This window comes from Hordeum vulgare, chromosome 6H (genome assembly GCF_904849725.1).
Source record: "Hordeum vulgare subsp. vulgare chromosome 6H, MorexV3_pseudomolecules_assembly, whole genome shotgun sequence".
Taxonomy (NCBI): domain Eukaryota; kingdom Viridiplantae; phylum Streptophyta; class Magnoliopsida; order Poales; family Poaceae; genus Hordeum; species Hordeum vulgare.
In genome coordinates, this window is record NC_058523.1 from 143,813,430 (window position 1) to 143,835,272 (window position 21,843).

At 46.7% G+C, this 21,843-nt stretch overlaps 2 non-coding genes across 2 annotated transcripts; both read right to left on the reverse strand.

The window, feature by feature from the left end:
- Positions 1-20,520: 20,520 nt before the first annotated feature.
- LOC123406533 lies at positions 20,521-20,615 on the reverse strand. The gene has a single exon (XR_006612220.1). It is a non-coding gene; the product is annotated as a small nucleolar RNA Z103 (small nucleolar RNA).
- Positions 20,616-20,933: 318 nt separating this feature from the next.
- LOC123406659 lies at positions 20,934-21,078 on the reverse strand. Its single transcript, XR_006612319.1, has one exon. It is a non-coding gene; the product is annotated as a small nucleolar RNA F1/F2/snoR5a (small nucleolar RNA).
- Between the last annotated feature and the right edge of the window lie 765 nt (positions 21,079-21,843).

The window sequence follows — 21,843 nt, forward strand, 5'->3', positions numbered from 1 at the left end:
TGAACATGGCCACTCCTTCCAACCCCAAGTTCCTCAAATGGTCCCAGACTGCGATCACCTTCGACCAGTCGGATCATCTGGCACATGTACCCACCCCGGGAAGACAGGCCCTGGTCGTCGACCCGGTGGTAGAAGGAGTCCGACTGCGCAAAGTCCTCATGGATGGCGGCAGCGGCTTGAACATCATGTACGGCGACACCCTCAAGGGGCTGGGCATCCCGATGTCCAGACTCAGCGAGAGCAGCATGCAGTTCCACGGAGTCGTCCCTGGACGGAAGGCCAAATCACTCGGCCAGATCGCGTTGGACGTCTTTTCGGCTCCGACAAGAACTTTCGCAAGGAAAAGCTGACGTTCGAAGTGGTTGACTTCCAGAGCGCTTATCACGCAATTCTGGGTCGCCCAGCGTATGCGCACTTCATGGCCCGTCCATGTTACGTGTACCTGAAGCTGAAGATGCCGGGCCCGAAAGGTGTGATCACCATCACAGGCAATCGGCAGCGGGCTGAAGAGTGTCTGCAGCAGGGATCAAGGATCGCCGACCAGCAGATGGCCGTCCTCGAGCTGGATGAGTACAAGAAAACAGTCGACCCCGCCAACCTGATGCGCTCGAAAAAGCCGGCTTCAGAGTCTGCATTTCAGTCGGCGGGAGAGACGGTGAAGGTCAGCATCCACCCGACGGACGCCACTGCTGCCCCGACGAACATCTCCACCACCCTCGATCCTAAATAGGAAGCCGAGCTCACCCAATTCCTCCGTGAGAACTGGGACATCTTCGCATGGAAACCCTCTGACATGCCAGGTGTACCCAGGGAGTTGGCTGAGCACCGACTGCACGTGGATTCCACGGCTCGGCTTGTCCGAGAACGCCTGCGCCGGTCCGCCGTGCACAAGAGGAAGGCAATCGGGGAAGAGGTGGCCAAGCTGCTGGCAGCCAACTTCATTCGCGAGGTTCACCACTCCGAGTGGCTCGCCAATGTTGTCATGGTTCCCAAGAAGGACAAGTCGCTCCGAATGTGCATCGATTTCAAGCATCTCAATAAAGTCTGCCCGAAAGACCATTTTCCGCTCCCCCACATAGATCAAATTGTCGACTCGACTAAGGGTTGCGAGCGTCTGTCATTTCTCGATGCCTACTCGGGCTATCATCAGATCCGTGTGTATGGTCCCGATGAGTTAAAGACAGCCTTCATCACCCCATTCGGGTGCTTATGCTACATCACTATGCCTTTCGGTCTGAAGAATGCAGGAGCTACCTTTATGCGCATGATCCAAAAATGTCTCCTCGACCAGATCGGTCGCAATGTGGAGGCATATATGGATGATATCGTAGTCAAGTCACGCAAAGGTTCCGACCTGCTGACTGACTTGGCAGAAACATTCGCCGACCTTCGTAGCTACGATATCAACCTCAACCCAGCCAAATGTTCATCCGGTGTTCCCAGCGGAAAGTTACTCGGTTTCTTCATTTCCGAACGAGGGATCAACGTCAACCCCGAAAAGATCGGGACCATCGTCCGAATGGAGAGGCCGGTCAGAATACACGATGTTCAACGGCTCACAGGTTGCCTGGCGGCTTTGAGCAGGTTCATCAGTCGACTCGGCGAAAAAGCACTTCCTCTGTACCGACTCATGAAGAAATTAGATACCTTCGAGTGGACAGACGAAGCCCAAGTCGCATTCGATGACCTCAAAGTCCTACTTTCCACCCAGCCGGTTCTTACTGCTCCACTCAGTAAGGAGCCCCTTCTTCTATATATCACGGCTACAAATCAGGTTGTCAGTACTGTTCTTACAGTCGAGCGAGAAGAAGAAAGCAAAGCATACAAAGTTCAGCGGCCATTGTACTACGTCTCCGAAGTCCTGACTCCTTCCAAGCAGAGGTATCCCCATTATCAAAAACTTATCTATGGGATCTATATGACTGCGAAGAAGGTGGCTCAATATTTCCAAGACCACTCGGTATCTGTCGTTTCTGATGGTCCGTTGTCGGAAATTCTCCACAATCGAGATGCATCAGGCCGAGTGGCGAAGTGGGCAATGGAGATGTTGTACTGTGACATCAAGTTCGAGGCTAAGAAAGCTATTAAGTCCCAAGCCCCGGCTGACTTTATAGCAGAATGGGTAGAACAACAACAACCGACCCACATCTACTCGGCTCATTGGACAATGTTCTTCGATGGGTCTAAGATGTTGAATGGCTCCGGCGCTGGTGTTGTGATCATATCACCAAAGGGCGACAAGCTTAAGTACGTGTTGTAGATACACTTTGATTCCTCCAACAACCAGGCAGAATATGAAGCTCTCCTCTACGGATTGCGCATGGCCATCTCACTCGGTGTCCGTCGCTTGATGGTCTACGGCGATTCGGATTTGGTGGTCAATCAAGTGATGAAAGAGTGGGACGTCAGGAACCCCACCATGACCACATACTGCAATGCAGTGAGGAAGCTGGTGAAGAAGTTTGAAGGTCTAGAGCTCCACCATGTTCCGAGACTGAAGAACCAAGCAGCTGATGAGTTGGCAAAACTCGGATCCACTCGGAGACCAGTCCCGAGTGATGTCTGCCTCGAGCACCTCCACCTTCCCTCAGTCAAAGAAGATCCTTTCACAGAGGAACCGGTACAACCCAAGAGCACAACAGATCCGACTGAAGTCGATGTACCTGCTGTGGTTGATCTGGTCATGGAGATTCTGGCTGTCATTCCCGATTGGACTGTGCCGATCATTGCATATATCCTGAGGCAAGAACTTCCAGAAGACAAAGTCCAAGCCAGGCAAATAGTCCACAGGTCGAAGGCATTCACTGTCATTGATGGCCAATTGTACAAGGAGAGTGTTTCAGGCGTTCTTCAACGTTGCATTTCCCCAGAGGAAGGGCAGTTGATCCTAGAGGATATTCACTCGGGAACCTGCGGTCATCACGCTTCTTCAAGAGCAATCGTCGCCAAGGCGTTCAGAGCCGGTTTCTTTTGGCTGCAGGCAAACGAGATGGCTAAAGATATGGTCGACAGATGTGAAGGCTGCGAGTTCTACTCGAACAAGTCCCACAAGCCAACGTCTGCGTTAAAGACGATCCCTCTGGTGTGGCCGTTTGCAGTGTGGGGATTAGATACAGTCGGCCCGTTCAAGACAGGCCAAGGTGGATACACACATCTGTTGGTGGCAGTCGACAAGTTCACGAAATGGATTGAAGCAAAGCCCATCAAGAAGCTCGACGCTTCGACAGCCGTCAAGTTTGTTAGGGACATTATCTTTAGATTCGGTGTACCTCACAGCATAATTACGGACAACGGGACAAATTTTGACTCGGATAGATTCAAAGGTTTCTATACAAGCCAAGGCATCCGAGTGGATTTTGCTTCCGTAGCACATCCTCAGTCCAATGGACAAGCAGAGTGGGCAAACAGGCTTATTTTGCAAGGATTGAAGCCCCGACTCCTACGAGAGATAGGACATGCCGCTGGCGCTTGGGTTACCGAGCTACCTTCAGTGCTTTGGGGACTTCGCACAACCCCGAACAGATCTACAGGGCGATCACCGTTCTTCCTCGTTTATGGAGCAGAAGCGGTCCTTCCGAGTGACTTGCTTCACAATGCGCCACGAGTCGAACTCTTCTTCGAAGTCGAAGCAAAACAAGCAAGGCAAGACGGAGTGGATCTTCTGGAAGAGGAGCGCGAGATGGCATTAACTCGCTCGACCATTTATCAACAAAATCTGCGGCGTTTTCATGCACGCCATGTCAGAAGTCGGACGTTCCAAGCAGGCGACCTGGTGCTCCGAGTGGATCAACAAACACCTCACAAGTTGGCTCCGGCATAGGAAGGACCCTTCGTCATCTCCAAGGTGCTGAACAATGGAGCATACATACTCTACAGCATCGAGAGGGAGACAGACGAGCCGCGTGCATGGAACGGAGATCTCCTGAAGCGCTTCTACACGTGACCGTTGAGTGAAGCGATGTAAAGAACAAGTGTCGGCGAAATAATATAAAGCAGATTGAGTTTTTTGCAGGTTCAAAGTTCTTCCGCGGTTGCAGACTCCGGTTCAAAAAAAAAAACTTAGCTGCGATCCAGAATCGCCTAAGTATTAACTTTCTCCGAGTGTGCACTTCACGTCACACTCGGGGAGGCTTAGATGCGATCCAGCATCGCCTAAGTATTAACTTTCTCCGAGGGTGCACTTAACGTCACAATTGGAGGCTTAGCTGTGATCCAGCATCGCCTAAGTATTAACATTCTCCGAGTGTGCACTTAACGTCACACTCGAGGGCTTAGCTGCGAATCCAGCATCACCTAAGTATTAACTTTCTCCGAGTGCGCACTTAACGTCACACTCGGGGGCTTAGCTGCGATCCAGCATCGCCTAAGTATTAACTTTCTTCGAGTGTGCACTTAACGTCACACTCGGGGGCTTAGCTGCGATCCAGCATCGCCTAAGTATTAACTTTCTCTGAGTGTGCACTTAACGTCACACTCGGGGGCTTAGCTGCGATCCAGCATCGCCTAAGTATTAACTTTCTCCGAGTGCGCACTTAACGTCACACTCGGGGGCTTAGCTGCGATCCAGCATCGCCTAAGTATTAACTTTCTCCGAGTGCGCACTTAACGTCACACTCGGGGGCTTAGCTGCGATCCAGCATCGCCTAAGTATTAACTTTCTCCGAGTGCGCACTTAACGTCACACTCGGGGGCTTAGCTGCAATCCAGCATCGCCTAAGTTTTAACTTTCTCCGAGTGTGCACTTAACGTCACACTCGGCGGCTTAGCTGCGATCCAGCATCGCCTAAGTATTAACTTTCTTTGAGTGTGCTCTTAACGTCACACTCGGGGGCTTAGCTGCGATCCAGCATCGCCTAAGTATTAACTTTCTCCGAGTGTGCACTTAACGTCACACTCGGGGGCTTAGCTGCGATCCAGCGTCGCCTAAGTATTAACTTTCTTCGAGTGTGCACTTAACGTCACACTCGGAGGCTTAGCTGCGATCCAGCATCGCCTAAGTATTAACCTTCTCCGAGTGTGCACTTCACGTCACACTCGGGGGCTTAGCACCGATCCAGCATCGACTGTTTGCCTTTGGCTTCACCAAGAAACGCCAAACAAAAACTCGAATCAACATTGCAACAGAAGAGCAAAAATCGGATTCCAAAATTCTCGCAAAGATACCTAACTCGGTGCGGATCAAGCTTACCCGCACCGATTTAAAAGTGTGACGGCCAACAGAAGTGGCCAAAGTACCTTACAGATAAACACTCGGCATACCGAGGATAAAGTTTCTTACGCGTCAGCTGGGCCGGCGCCAGGACTGGAGGGCTCCACGAAAGTGTCCATGTCGATTCCGTCGGTGATGCGGGTAGCACTCTCAAGGAACGTCTCCACGAAGTCTTCGAATCGAAGCTTCTTCGTGTTGGCGACCTTCAGCGTCTTCAGTTTTTCCTCACGCACCTCCTTGCAATAGACTCGGACCAAGGACAGAGCAACATCTGCACCGCAACGAGCTGCAGATTTCTTCCACGACTGCACTCTGTTGTGAATCTCCTCCAGTCGGTTCATCAGGTTCTCCATCTCCTGCCACGAGTCATCTTCTGGCCAAAGCTTCTTGTCGATTCGGCCGACGACTTCTCTCAATCGACCGATGAAAGGACCAACTTTGCCCATGCGGATGTGCGCACGGAGCAGATCCCGATTGGCGTCGTCGCCGAGTGGAACGTTCTCAAGAATCGAACGCTCCACGTCAGCCGCTTCAGCTTCGGCGTCAAAGCAAAAATCTGCGACAATAGGACAAACAGACAATAAGCGTCGAGTGTTACGTGCATAGCACAACCACTTGGAAAAAGAAGGACTTACCAGCCAAACGCGTCATCATCAGCCGAGCCTAGTCGCTGACATATTTCTCTTGTGCTCTGCATCATTTGTTCAGCACATCCATCTGACTCATCAGCGCAGTCCTCTGTTTCCCCATCTTTTCCACTTCCTCAGTCAACACCTTGTTCACTTCACGTGCCTACTCCAATGACTTCTCCCGTTCCGCCAGAGCATCCTTCATGCCGACCATTGGAAGCATGGCCGCATCAAGTTCACCAGCGAACTGATTCCTCTCCGCCTTGAGAGTCTCATAGGCTGATCCCATTTCACAGGTTTTCTACCACCAAACACCAAGAGACAATGAGAAAGTTCAACAGTTAAAAGTCAAAGTTCTTCAGACCCCTGCCGACGCAAGCAGTCGACAGCGGTCTCGGGGACTACACCAAGTGGGTTCACTGAGAGTGACCCCACTGGCATGCAGCTCAAGCAGGCCTGCCCTATTGAGATGCATGTTATCACCTACGCCTAAGAGGCAAATGCTACCCGACCTGAGTACAACTTACTCTCGGAGATTCTTACAGTAAATGCACTCCGAGTGCCACAACTGCTAACAGTCGGTCATATTATTTACAGACACGACCAAAGCGAAGACAATATGTATAAAGACAACTGTCGGTGCAAGCACTCGACAGAAGTCTCGGGGACTACACCCACTGGGTTCACTCAGAGTGAACCCATTGCAAACAACAAGTGCTATTCAAGAACACCCAGTGGGTTACAGGGGAAAAGTAAATACTTACTAGACCACTTACTCGGATATCATCAGCTGGTACAAGTCCGCAATGGAGTCATAGGCCCTCTTGGCTTCTTCATTCATCAGCTCTGCCTGCACCAGAGCCCCCTTGGCCGCTCCCACCTGCTCCTCCGAAAGACGCTGGATGCTGAATTCAGCATTCGACGAACCTGGAATCGTTGGAGGTTCCTGAGGCATCCCAAGGTCCGCCCCAGTCGGCTCCTCCTCCACCAGCACTGGTTCAGTCGGTGGCGGCGCCTCTGTCGGCAGCACGTCGTGGGCAAGAGCAGCAGCGGGAGGAGCAGCCTCAAGAACAGGCTCCACAGCTGGGTCGGCTCTCCCCTGGTCGCCCTCATCCAGGCGGATCGCCCTTGACAGACCAAATGACACGAGGCCTCAGAAAAAGAAAGAAGCACCTGGCTGGGACGTGATAGTATAAAACACTCGACGTTCCTACAACGCACCTGGCTGAGATGAGAAGACGTTGTCCGTGTCCATGGGGTCGTCTTCCTGACGCGCCGGAGAGGTGGCAGAAGTTGCAACCCTGTCGAGTGAGATCCATTCGGCCAGTAAACAGAAGTTCACTCGGATATCAGAAAGAACTGAAAGCTGAGTACACTTACGTGGAGGTGACGGGGACAGCGACCCTCATTCGCGGCAGAGCCTTCCGAGGTTTAGGCCTGCGGGCTCAGCGGCGGCATCCCTGGTCCACTTAGTGCTTCGAACACTCGGGACCACTGGAGCAGTAGGCGGAGCACTCGAAGACACGGGAGGAGCTGAGGGGACAGCGGGCTCGTGTCGGCGCTTGGTCCGATGCTCCAGTTGCGGAGGTGGCGAGTCCTGCTCCTCGTCTTCTTCCTCTTCCTCGCTGTTCTCCTCCTCCGATTCCCCGCTGTCGGAGACGTACTCGATGCTCTCCACACTGCCCACCTGGCTGCCTTCCTCCTCTTCCTCCTCCAGATTCCCATTCGAGACGGGGGAGAACCAGTTGGTCCACACCTGCATAAATTTCAGTCGGAAACATTGGACATCACACGGAGATATATACAAACGACAGGAATTAAGACAGTTCAATGCACTCGACAAGTGCCACTCACCTGATTCGTTGGAGGATGATCCGCGCTGTAAGGCTTCACTCGCCGAGCTCCTTTGGGGTTCTCGCAGGGACCCGTGATTTGGAGCACCCACGAGGTCACCCTGTCCTCGGTCACGCCCACCACGTTGGTCCGAGTGGAGTCTTCGGGACCCGTGTAATGCCACATGGCATGGTCGCGAGCCTGCAGAGGCTGGATCCGCCGACCAAGGAAGACTTCCAGCAGGTCTATACCGGTGACCCCCCCTCCTGACGACGTCCACGAGTGCCCCAACCAAGGGTTGGACGTCGTTCTTCTCCGCCTTTGAGAGCGCGAGCTGCTTAGGTGGGGCGGGCCGGTCTAGACTAAAAGGAGGCAGCCCAGTCGACGCATTCGGACATGCGATATCCTGGCAGTAGAACCACGTCGACTGCCAATTCCTAACCGACTCACTTAACTGGAGAGTAGGATAGCTACTCCGACTCTTCTTCTGGAATCCTAAACCCCCGCAGAGCTGGAGGAGGTGCGTCTTATCATCCGACTGGCTAAGTCATTTGATGGTTTGGGATAGGGCGGAGAAGATGTGTTTGAACAAACCCCAATGGGGAGGGCAACCGATGAAACACTCACACGAAACTATAAAGGCAGAAAGATGGGCGATGGCATTCGGAGGAAAATGGTGAAGTTGGGCCCCGAAGTGATTCATGATGCCCTTGAAGAAAGGATGCGGGGGCAAAGAAAAACCTCGGTGGACATGGCTGAGGAGCAGGATGCACTCCCCCTCCCGAGGCGCTGGCTCGACCTCGTCCTCCGCCGGCAGATTCCAGGACTTATGTACGAGCATTCCGTGCTCCACCAGCTGCAGCGGATCTCCCTCCGTCACCGTGGAGGGGAGGAAGTCTCCTTGGATCCACCCCGCCGGCAACGGCCGCTGCCGCCGCTGAGCAGGCGCCGCCGCCTTGCCCTTCTTCTTCCTCGCCTCCATCTTGCTGGTTTGACCCTTGGTCATGGAGGCGACAGCGAACCCTCGAGAGGAAGGAGAAGGAAGGAGTGTAGGAGCGCTGGAGGTGGCGAGGAAGACGGAGCAGGCGAGAGCGAAAGATTCGGCGAGCCTAACGAAGAAGCCTCGCTGCCCAGATTTAAATAGGGTTCCGACTGGGTCACTGGCGGGTGGCCCCGAAACCTTATGCGCCCGACCGGCCGCGGCGATATCAGTGGAGGAGTTGAAGGCACGAGAATCGAGTGCGCTGACGTCATCCCCGCTGAGCGCGCGGGACCCGAAATTTGAGATCCCGGAAAATCCGCCGCTGTCAGTTGACCGGTCACGTCAAAAGATGTCGCGGAAACACTCGGCTCCCGACAGTCTGTTTCGCAAGCACTTCCACTCGGATCGTTGGTCAGAAAAGATAAAATGGATAGAGGCAAGCAACGCCCAAGCCGAATCTAATCCAGTCGGATCCGAACTTCAAGCACCGCTTCGTCGTTTCAACCCCAATCCATTCGGGGACTAATGATGGGGTCATAGTCCTAGGGTAGGGTCATAGGCCTGCCATACAGGTCCTACCCAAGGACTACCCCACACAAAGGACAGGGCCCTAAGCCTGTCCCGACTGAATTAAGGAGTCCCCATCATCTAGTCGATAACATGTCCTCAATCATCCAGTCGGAGACTAGCATTCGTAGGATACCAAGCTAACCGACTGGATACACTCGATACACCGTAACCTCTCTGGAGGGAAACTGCCGTACGTTTCCGGGTGCATTTATTAGCATTTAGGGCATACGTTACCTGTAACATACGCATTCAACCCCCGTTACTCCACCCCTGTACCGGAACCGTTGAGGAGGGCAGCGGACTCTATATAAGCCGCCCTCCCCTACTAGTAGAGGGGTTAGCAAATCATTGTATTCCATATTACACTCGACAACAAGCTCTGAGAGCACTGAGACGTAGGGCTGTTACCTCCACCGCAGAGGGGCCTGAACTCATACAACCTTGCCGTAGCTAGGACTCTGCCCATCTCATTCGTACCCTACACATCTACTGTCTGGCTTATACCCACGACAGTGACTCTTGGTACCCGATAGTAGCTCTGCAGCGTCGTACAACTAAAGGGTGTGTAAGTGCTATGTCGGTTCTTGGCTCGTCGATCAGGGATCGAGACTTGAAGAGAAAGCGGGGGCAACTTGACTAAGGGGGCAAAGGGGGTGACTGCTCCACCTATACTAAACATTTTAGATTGCGGTACAGTAAAGTAGGAGTTTATCAAAAACAGGCTATGCCTCAGAATAGGATCTATTTACAACAGTAGCAAAATTCTAATGCAAGCATGAGGGAGAAAGAAATAGGCGATATAGGGAAGAACGAGGGGGGTTTGCTTGCCTTGTTTGTCTGCGGCAAAGGGCTGGTCGTCAGGAGGGTAGTCGTACCCGGCAGTAGCGTCAGTCTCGGGGTCTACCGGTAAGAAAAGGGGGGAACAAATAATAAATATAAACACACATGCCATCACTAAGCATGACATGGAAATATGCACGGCTAGGCATGAGCTAATGCAGTATCATCCATCATAGATGGATCAGGAAAATATCAGATGATATTTCCCAGGTCTCTGGCTACTAACAGTCAGGCGAAACAGATGGAAAAGTTCCATGTTCTCTATGCTAGGGACGCGTGACAGATGAACGGATAGCGTATCCTGGTTTGTCTCGTTCTGGTGATCAACTTTCATGTTCAAAATATTTTCATCTGACTTACGGTTTAATCAATATTAATTTTCAAAGTTTTATTCAATATTCAGTAATTAAAACATATTTAACTTAGTTCAATAATTGTATTTATGACATCATCATGATGTCATCATGACATCAACATTCAACACGATCTATTGACTCGTCAAAATGACCGGTGGGTCCCATACGTCATAGGCACAATTTTAATTAGGGTTAACTAATTATTAATCAGATTAATTTATGGGGTGGGACCCATGTGTCATAGTCTGCTTAGGATAGTTAATTAATAGAATTAATTAATAGTTTTAATTACTTATTTTATTTAATCTCAAACATCTTATTAAATAATTAACATAGTAATTAACTAATCAAATTAATCCTTAATTATCTATTCAATTAATTAACTATATAATTGATATAACTAATTATTTATTTACTTTTTTTAATTATTTTTTTATACAAATATTTCTAATTCCATTTTTTAAACATATTTTTAGAGGGGGAGGTGTCCTCGGCCCCCTGTGTCAGTCACTAAAGGGGAGGGGTTAGTGGGGGGTTAATTCCCCACTAACCAGATCGAGCCAGCCCTAGCAAGGGCCAGCAGCGGCACCAACAATGAGGGGGAGTCCAGAGAGGTGCGCTGGGGGGCGACCGACGTGTGACAGGTCATGGCGCACGGCGCGTGGCGGGTCATGGCGCACGACGAGCGGGGATGCGCCAGCCGGAGCCTCGGTGGGGCATGGCCGTGGCCATGGGGACTGGCCGAACGGCCAGAGCAGTGGTCGGGCGAGGCCATGGCGTGGCGAGAGGGTTCGGGGCTGGGCGAGCCACGGCGCAGGCCGGCACATCGCCGGATGGCGTGCGAAGCCGTGAGGTGAGGCGAGCTGCACAGGGGGGCGAACGGGGTGGCGCGATGGAGTGAGGCGCGGCTGGCCACGTCGGAGCATGGCCATAGGGGGGAGGGAGGAGCGGCAGCGCCGGGGCCTCACCGGCGGTTGTAGTGGAGTAGAGGCCTGGGGAGGTTCCGACAGCGAAGGGGAGAGGCGGCATGGTGGCGAGGTGGTCCGACGAAGGTCGCCGGAGGCCGCCGGCGGTGACACCGACCGATGCGGGGTCGGGGAGGTGCTGCCGGCCGCGAGGGGGAGTGCGCTACCAGGGGAGAGGGCCGGAGGTGGCCGACGGAGAGGAGGGCCGGTGGGGCAGGGCGTGGCTTCAGCCTACCCAGCCCCGATCCACTTGGATCGGGAGGGAGAGGGAGAGGAACGAGGAGGGGGGCGAGGGGTCTGGTGGTGGTTGCGGGTGGGAGGTTGAGAGTGGTGGGGTGGGGATATTAGGGTTAGGATTGGGGTTATATGCCCCATGGGTATTGGGTCGGTTGGGGGGAGGTGGGCCGGCCTGTGGGGGAGGCCACGCCGGGCCACGGTCCGAGGGGCGGGGGGGGGGAGGCTATAGTTCTTTTTTAATCTTTTATATATATATATTCTTTCAAATGTTTGTGTTATATTAATATTTCCTTTATAAAATAGTTTTATAAAATTTAGAGGACATGTCCAATATTACAAGGGTAACATTAGGCATGAGGATAAAAAGTTTAGGGGCCTTTTGAAAACAATTGAAACTTACATAAATCCAAATTGACATTTAATAATTGTTTTGCCACAGTTATAAATGTCTTATAGGCACAAAACCAATTGATAAAATGTTGTTTACAATTTTAGAATAGCTTATGGAATATTTGAAACCTATCCATGATTTTTAATGCCTGGGTTGGAGAACTTTTAAAATCATCTTTCAAATGAATTTTGAAAATCAGTTGGAAATTTAAGCGAGGTTTGTTTCTATTGATGATCAAACATGGTTTAGCAAAAGATGAGCTTAATCCTATGATCACTGTAGCTCAAACACAAGCATTACTATATCAGCTAATCCAGGGCGTCACATGATGTCCATAATCCCAGAAGGGATATGAGGATCGTAAAATCCTTGATTGAAATCATCCAAGGTGATCACACGCTCACCTTGCATGACCTTGAATCCATCCCACCAAGCTCTGGTGGTACCTCCGATGCAGTGAGAGGCATAGAGAAACTTCTCATAGTCCTCATTGCAGTTGACCAATGCAAGGAGGTCCTCGATGGTGTGGATCCAATCATTAACATCCAAGTGTTTAGCTATCTTGGTGAATGTGAGGGGCAAACTCTTCATGAACTCTGACAGAGTGGAACGATTGTTGCCATTCCCGCCCTCCTACTAGTTGTTCACGAGAATCCGAGCCGTCTCGTGGATAGCGGTAGTGTTGGCTTGGCGTTCCTCCCAGAGAACTTGGAGAAACTAAGCCATGGTCATGTTCTACGGTGGAGCGGTGGAGGAGCACTACAAGAAATATGCTCATACATGACGTTCTTTAAGATGCCGCTCATGAATTTGTCATAAATCTATGATGATTTCATCCGAGATTGTCGTAAGCCGTTTGAGGGGATCAAATCTACATATAAATTACGACGATGTGAGTCAAAAACATCGTAACCGCATATGATGAGATCTTCATAACTTTTACGACGATTATAAAAATGTCGTAACATGTTCTAACTATGTTGACATGTCACTCGTGGGTCCATTCTATCCCACCTCATCCTACTTTGTGAAGCAACCTACTATTCTGTCATTCCAAAAATTCTCGAAAAATTCTCATAAATACTTTTGGTAATATATTCCTCAAATATGTGAAGACCTTTCCTTCCATAGTTCAAAAATAATTCAGCAATATTCATTTTCCTATTCTGTTCACAATAGCACTTTGTGAAGTAAGTGCTATTTATATTTCTTTTATTACCCTCATATTTTTTGGCAATCTTTCCTATCCAAATCATTGCCTCATGAAAACTTTCCTAACCATTTGCCTAGTAAATCTTTCTCAGCAAATTTTCCAAAGTTTGTGTTCAGCTAACAGCTTTGTGAAGGAAGTACTAGATAGGAATATCCTGATGAGTTGAATCTTTTTCACATCTTCTATGTGCCCAAAACATAGCTCTCCATAAATTTTTAGCCCAATCTAACAATCCATGTGAGCTCATCATCCAATCTTTGTTTCTGGTAATATTTTCAGTTTGTGAAGCAACTACATTTTATAGTGCTTTATAGTTGATGAAAATTTACCACGGAATAAAACTGACCATATAACCTCACTCCACCAAGTTTTAGCTTATTTAATTCAGCCAATTTCCATCAATATTTTTCCCAATATTCTGCTCAGTAGAGAGCATTGTGAAGGAAGTACAATTTTTGTTTATCCAAATTTTATGAATTTTTTATAGTGCCTTAATGTGTCCAAATTATCATCCTCCTCCAAATTTCAGCTCAATACAATCATCTATGTGAGCCCAGTTTCAATTACCATTTTTTGTCCAGGTTGGCACATTGTGAAGGAATTGTCACTTTCGCATGTCCAAATGGTATAATTTTTTTACAGTGCCTTCATATGCCCAAATTAACATCATAATCCAAATTTCAGCTCAATCCATTCATTCATTTGATACTAGCTTCAACATCCATATTTCTGCACAGTGTGTTACTTTGCAAAGCAAGTGCCACCTAGGTTCATCCATTTGAGCTAAAAAAATCCACGAGAGTCTCCTTAGTATATGATCATCCCCAGCCAAAATTTAGGCCCATTGTCTATGTTCATTACCCGCACGGCTAATCAAACACTTGGCTGCTAGTTCATGTTTGAGCTTTGTTCAGTCTCCTCGTGAGATTCTTCTATTGTATTCTTCTTCCTAACACCTATCGAGGGATTGTCCAACCCACCAGACATGCTTATACGTCTCCATCGTATCTACTTTTCCAAACTCTTTTGCCCTTGTTTTGGACTCTAATTTGCATGATTTGAATGGAAGTAACCCGGACTGACGCTGTTTTCAGCAGAATTGCCATGGTGTTGTTTTTGTGGAGAAATGAAAGTTCTCGGAACGTCCTGAAAATTTATGGATAATATTTCTGGAAAATATGAAAAATACCTGCGCAAAGATCCATCGGAGGGGACGGGCCAATGGGCCACAAGCCCTGTAGCCGCCGCCCTGGTGGCGGCTACCAAGCTTGTGGGGTCCACGTGGCTCTGCCGCCCCCAATTCCAGCGCTATTTATTCCCTTTCGTCCTAGAAAAATCAAGAGAGAAGATTTCATCGCGTTTGCGATACGGAGGCGCCGCCACATCCTGTTCTTCATCTAGAGGGTAGATCTGGAGTCCGTTTTGGGCTCCGGAGAGGGGAAATCGTTGCCGTCATCATCATTAACCTTCTTCCCTCTCCAATTCCATGAAGCTCTTCATCGTTCGTGAGTAATCTATTCGTAGGCTCGCTGGGCAGTGATGAGTAGGATGAGATCTATCATGTAATCGAGTTAGTTTTGACGGGGATTGATCCCTAGTATCCACTATGTTCTGAGATTGATGTTGTTACTACTTTGCCATGCTTAATGCTTGTCACTAGGGCCCGAGTGCCATGATTTTAGATCTGAAATTATTATGTTGTCACCAATATATGTGTGTTTTAGATCCGATCTTGCAAGCTGTAGTTACCTACTATGTGTTATGATCCGGCAACCCCGGAGTGACAATAACTCGAACCACTCCCGGTGATGACCATAGTTTGAGGAGTTCATGTGTTCAACAAGTGCTAATGCGTTGTTCCGGTTCTTTATTAAAAGGAGAACCTTAATATCCCGTAGTATCCTTTTGGACCCCGCTGCCACGGGAGGGATGGACAATAGATGTCATGCAAGTTTTCTTCCCTAAGCGTGTATGACGACACACAGAATGCATGCCTACATCAAATTGATGAACGGGAGCTAGCCACATATCTCTCCGTGTTATAACTGTTGCATGATGAATGTCATCCAACAAATCACCGACCCGTTGCCTACGAGTTTGTCCCACTACTGCTATTACTTGTTTTGCTCTGCTGCCGTTACTTGTTTTGGTCTGCTGCTATTACTTGCTTTGCTCTGCTGCTGTTACTTGTTTTCCTCTGCTGCTGTTACTTGTTTTCCTCTGCTGCTGTTACTTGCTTTGCTCTACTGCTGTTACTTGTTTTGCTCTCCTGCTATTACTTGCTTTGATCTGCTGCTTGTTACCACTTTTACTGCTGCTGTTACTTGCTACTACTATTACTCGCTACTCCTGCTACTTGCTACTGTTGTCACTACTGCTGTTCCTTGCCACTGCTGCTACCTCCTATAATACTTTTTCTCGCACCGTTGCCTGGAAAGAATATTTCCCGTCCACGGGCAACTTCTCGCGCCATTGATACGACAGTTAGGAATAGTCTGCCTTGTCACCAGATCGTTTCTGACACCGTTGCTATCATACTACTTTGCTGCTGATACTTTGCTTGCAGACACTAATCTTTCAGGTGTGGTTGAATCTGACACATTCAGCTGCTAATACTTGAGAATATTCTTTCACTTCCCGTCGCGTGAACCAACAAATTTGGGTTGAATACTCTACCCTCAAAAACTGCCGCGATCCCACGCGCTGGTGGGCTATTGCAAGACAATTTCTAATTGTTGAGAAATTGGGAACAACATTTTTCTGGCGCCATTGCCGGGGAACTGCTAGCAGCATTTTTCTGGCGCCGTTGCCGGGGAAGGGATTGCTATATTCTCTGAGTCACTTGAGATTTATATCTGCTGATCACTATGAAGAATCTGAAAGATCCAAAAACCAATGTTTTGCCCTCAACTACGAGGGGAGGTAAGGAACTGCCATCTAGCTCTGCACTTGATTCATCTTCAGTTATGAGTAAGTTTGTGACACCACCTCGTGCTAGAAATCTTGATATGTCGTCTGTGCTTGATGATGCTTATGATGCTGCTATGCCTGATACTGCTAGAGATGCTATGCCTGATACTGCTAGAGATGCTATGCCTGATACTGCTAGAGATGTTATGCTTGATACTGCCTTGCCTAATGATGCTGTGCTTGATACTCCTTTGCCTGATGATGCTAGAGATGCTATTTTGCCTGATGATGCTATGCTTGATACTGCTTTGCCTGATGATGCTAGAGATGCTATTTTGCCTGATCATGCTACGCTTGATATTGCTAGAGATACTACTTTGCCTGATATGTCACTAGGGGTATTCCTTGATGCTCATATTGCTAGTGTTACTGCCAATGCTCGTGATGCTTTTGAAACTGCCGATACTATTGATGTAGAACCTGCTTTTGCTTCTGCTAGATCTAGCTCTCCTAGATATGAATTTCTTGATATACCTGAGGGTTATGTTATGGAGGGAGAGATAGCTGAGGATTTTCTTGCGTGTAAGGATGCCTATGACATTGAGAAATTACTTCTCAAGTGGAAGGAAAAATTTCTGAAAGCTAGGATGAAATACGACCCGAAGTTTGCCACTTCACCTATCTTTATCACCGATAAGGATTATGAATTCTCTGTCGACCCTGAGATAATCTCTCTAGTCGAATCTGATCCTTTTCACGGTTATGAGTCTAAGACGGTCGTAGCCCATCTTACCAAACTACACGATATAGCCACCCTTTTCACTAGTGAGGAGAAGATCCGCTACCACTACTGAAATTCATAAATTTGCCATCTGCCATGGCGGACGGCAAAGGGGGGAACAACGGACGGCAAAGCCTTTGCCGTCGGTCTGCAGACGGCAAACTAGACGGTAAAAAAAATCCGGTGAAGAGGTTCTTTGACGTCTGCTTTTTCAAAGCAGACGACAAAGAATCTTTGCCATGAGGGGGCAGCCGACAAAATAACTGGGACGACATATACTGCAACGACCCCGTTAAGTATTAACGGCAGGCCTCCTCTCTTTGTCGTCTGCCATCCCCCCTTTGCCATGCGGGGGCAGACGACAAAGAGGGGAGAGAGAGGGGGCTGATTCCCGCCTTTGCCGTCTGCCCACCCCCTTTGCCATGTGGGGGCAGACAACAAAGAGGGGAGAGAGGGGGGGGGCAGATTCCCCCATTTGCCGTCTGCCTACACCCCTTTGCCATGTGGGGGCAGACGACAAAGAGGGGAGAGAGAGGGGGCAGATTCCCCCCTTTGTCGTCTGTCATCCCCCCTTTGCCATGTGGGGGCAGACGGCAAAGGGGGGAACCAGCCCCTTTTTAATTTATTTTTTATTATATCCAGCATTTTTAACAATAATCACGATATATATATATATATATATATATATTTGACATAAATAAATTTCTTTCCGTACTCATAACCATATTTAAATAACTCTCATCCATCGTGCATACATATTATGCAAGTTGCATCCGTACCAAACCATATATTACACGAGTTTCATCCACATGCATACAATGTTTCATATATATCCATATACTACAATAGTTTCAATACAAGACATGGTACAAGAAATCATCTTCAAGCATTCCATCAATATAATCCAAGCTTCCCGTGAAGTTAAGCTAATCTGAAAAATGACAAATAAGAAAGTTAGAAGAATAATACTAGATGAAGAAGTGTATATATAGGTTATTTCGGAGGGAAATTAGCTAAGTATAGACCATTTAGGAGCTAACTAAGCTAATTATGTCATTTAGGTGGAACCCTAGCTAACTATAGGTCGTTTCGGAGCTAACTTGGGTAAAATAGGTCATTCCGGAGCAAACTATGCTTGTTAAGCCATTTTGGATCTAGCTAGGCTAATTATAGGCCATTTAATACCTAAGTTAGGGGGAATAGGTGATCTTGCAGCTACGTAAGCCTTATTATGTCATTTAGGAGAGAACTTAGCTAACTATAGGTCATTTTTTATTAAATAGGTCATTTTGGAGCTAACTAAGATAATTATGTCATTTCGTAGGATAATTAGCCAATTTAGCCTTTCTTGGATGAGTCTAAGCTACGTAGAAGAAGAGAAAGAGAAGAATAAGTAAAAGAAGGAGGAGGAGGAGGAGGAGAAGAAGAAGAAAAGAAGAAGGAGAAGGAGAAGGAGGAAGAAGGAGGAAGAAGATGGAGAAGGAGGAGCTCCTTCTCCTTCTTCTCCTCCTTCTCCTTCTTCTTATCCTTCTCCTTCTCCTTCTTCTTCTTCTCTTTTTCTTCTTCTTCCTTCCTTTCATTTTTCCTCTTTCTTCTCCTCTTGTCCCCTTCTTCGGGCTAAATTGGCTTAGAATGCCTTTTTGGAGCTAATTATGTCATTTTGAGGATAATTAGCTAAGTATAGGTCATGTTTTATTAAATAGACCATTTAGGAGCTAACTAAGCTAATTATGTCATCTAGGTGGAACCCTAGCTAACTATAGGTCGTTCCGGAGCTAACTTGGGTAAAATAGGTCATTCCGGAGCAAACTATGCTTATTAAGCCATTTTGGATCTAGCTATGCTAATTATAGGCCATTTAATACGTAAGTTAGGGGGAATAGGTCATCTTGCAGCTACGTAAGCCTTATTATGTCATTTAGGAGAGAACTTAGCTAACTATAGATCATTTTTTATTAAATAGGTCATTTTGGAGCTAACTAAGCTAATTATGTCATTTCATAGGATAATTAGCCAATTTAGCCTTTCTCGGATGAGTCTAAGCTACATAGAAGAAGAGAAAGAGCAGAAGAAGTAAAATAAGGAGGAGGAGGAGGAGGAGGAGGAGTAGAAGGAAGAGGAGAAGCAGAAGACACTACAAGGACTATGCTAATACATGACACTGTTTTTTCGTCGCTACATCGTCACGGTTTTTAATTTACGACAATCTCACGATGAAAAACCAAGCGTCGAAAACGGAGCGTCAGAAATGAACAGCAACGACGTTTTGATTAAAATCGTCATAACTTTTACGACGATTCGTGGATTGTCGTAACCTTTACGACGATCCTAAATCGTCGTTGGCAATCAAACTTAGTCCTACGTGGCAGTCCTACATGGCAAAATTACGACGAAATCAAAACGTCATGGTTGAAATCAGCCCAACCCATTTCAATTGATCACATGGGCTGGTTTTAATTTTTTGGGCTTTTTCTTATTGGGCTTGTTTTTGGGCCTTAGCCTATTTGCAGCCACTTCTAGTATTTTTTTCAAACTTTTTTTATATCATCATAATTTGGGCCATGGCCTTTTAGAGCCCAAATACATTTGGTCCAGTTTCAGTTTTGGCCCTTTTTCATTTTTGAATTGAGCAACTTTTTGTTCCAGAATTTGGATTCATTTCAATTTGTTGGGCCTTTTCAACCCAATTATTTGTCCAGTATTAAATCCAACACTATTTCATATTGAAATCAAGAAAACTCCAAGTCGAATTAAAATCATCCATATCCCAAGTTTACATATCACAATAAATCATCTCATGAATACATTTCCTTACACAGGAATATAGCAAGAATGAACAAAATTACACAATAGAACAATGGCACATCTTCTACTGTCCCAACAGTACAGTGGACTTCATTCCGCTCTCCTATGAGGCATGCTCGAGATGCCACAACTTGTCAACCTATAAGAACATTACACTGCACATGAATCAATCAAAAGGAAACAAATACAAAAAATATTAGAAATAAAAAGATTTGTTTTCATCCTGAAGATGATGTTAAACATCCTGAGATATAAATTCTGGAGTATAATTAGTCCAACCTAAACAGGTCACAGAAACTGAAAATTAAACTTCAAACTATCTAAGATTGTTCCAGGAAATTCTGGACAAAGGAAATGCAGACAAGCAAACTTAATATCTTTATGGTATTTTCGCTTTACTAGAGGAATTTAAGCACTGACACAAGCAGGAGTCAATGACACAATAATCAGCAGACATGTAAGATAATACAAAACAAGCTACTCCACATTACTGTGATACCCAAGTGCAAACCAGGGTGTAAGAATATTAGCCCAAAAAATCCTTTCGGCAACATACATCACTAAATTACGCTATCAATAAGTGCACCAGAGACTCTAATTTATTACCTTCAGAAGTTTTAGATCGAATCAAATGAAAACATGAAAAAGGGACTACCGAAGAACATTATTGATTTAGATAGAGCTTTGATGCTGAGTTGATTTCTGGTGTCAACTGGGGTAATTCTTTAGCCAGATTGCAGAAAGGAAACCTGACTAGCACTCAAAATATTAACGAGAATACAATAGTAAAACATAAAAGATGGATCAGATTTCTGGCTTGGAATCCTGATGGGATTACATTTGCGCATTGTATAGTCATAGTCGATAATTTGGGGAAAGTATCCTCGGGTCCATATAATCCATGGAAAAAAGCAATTGATCATCACAGTAAGTGCAGAAACGTGGTATGGATATGATATCATCACTTCTCACAGCAAACAAAAAATGGTGTAGGATTTTCTATTTATTTAAGACAAGACAACTATACAGCATCCATGACAGAATGTGTTGCTTACTAGACATTCAGAATAAGTAGAGATACAAAAACATGACTTCAGATGCCGAATATGCACAGTTTAATAATATACAGTCTCATGAGACACCTAATAAGTGTTGATCATCACTGATGAATCAACCACAGAAACCAGCTGCAGAAAGAATAATATAGTTGATATGTGTAAACGGGGTATAGTAACAGGAAGCTCCTTCTATGAGAGCAGCCAGTGTCGCAAAAACCTGTTTCCTTCTTGATGTCTGCCAATCTAACGAGAAACAAGGCCATGAAAGCAGGCCAAGCATCAGATACCTCATGGCATCCCAGATACCACTATCCAAACAAAATTCAGTTCAGTGCTAACATATGTATGGACAAGTTGAATGCAAAAACCATCTCAAAGAATGGTTCGTGCTAGAATCTTAACCCAAAGTATCTCTAGGCAACGTACATCGCTGAATTACGCTACCAAGAAGCTCACCCCAGTACTCAACCTTAAAGCTGATAAAAATTTAGCAGAGTTTACCAAAAGATGAAGGGGAACACTCAGCTTGTCAAAAAATAAGGCAGCATCAAATACTATAGTAATTATTATTGGACATGATATAGTAAGGTACTCTCACTGGTTATTGACTGTTGTCAGTTTTCACTAAGCATAAGTGAATAATATGGAAACAATATAAGAGAAAACATACATCCTCGGATATTAAGCTATTCCAAGTATGTGAGGTATACAACTTATAGGAGCTTACATGACATTTGAACCGATAGTCCCAACGCCCAAAGAAATGTTCTTCGGGTAATCTAGGTGTTCTTGTTTATTCTCTGTAATATCAGATCTCGATAACCTTTTCTTCTTCCCTCTACTGATTAAAAATAGAAGTAATTAATCTCAGTCCAATGTGTTGAGGGAAGAAAAACATAGCGTGTCAAAAAAGAAGGCAGCATCAAGTACTATAGTAATTATTATTGGAGACGATATAGTAAGATACTCTCACTAGTTATTGACTGTTTTCAGTTTTCACTAGGCATAAGTGCATAATATAGAAACAATATAAGAGAAAACAAAAGTAGTTAGTCCTAGTAAAA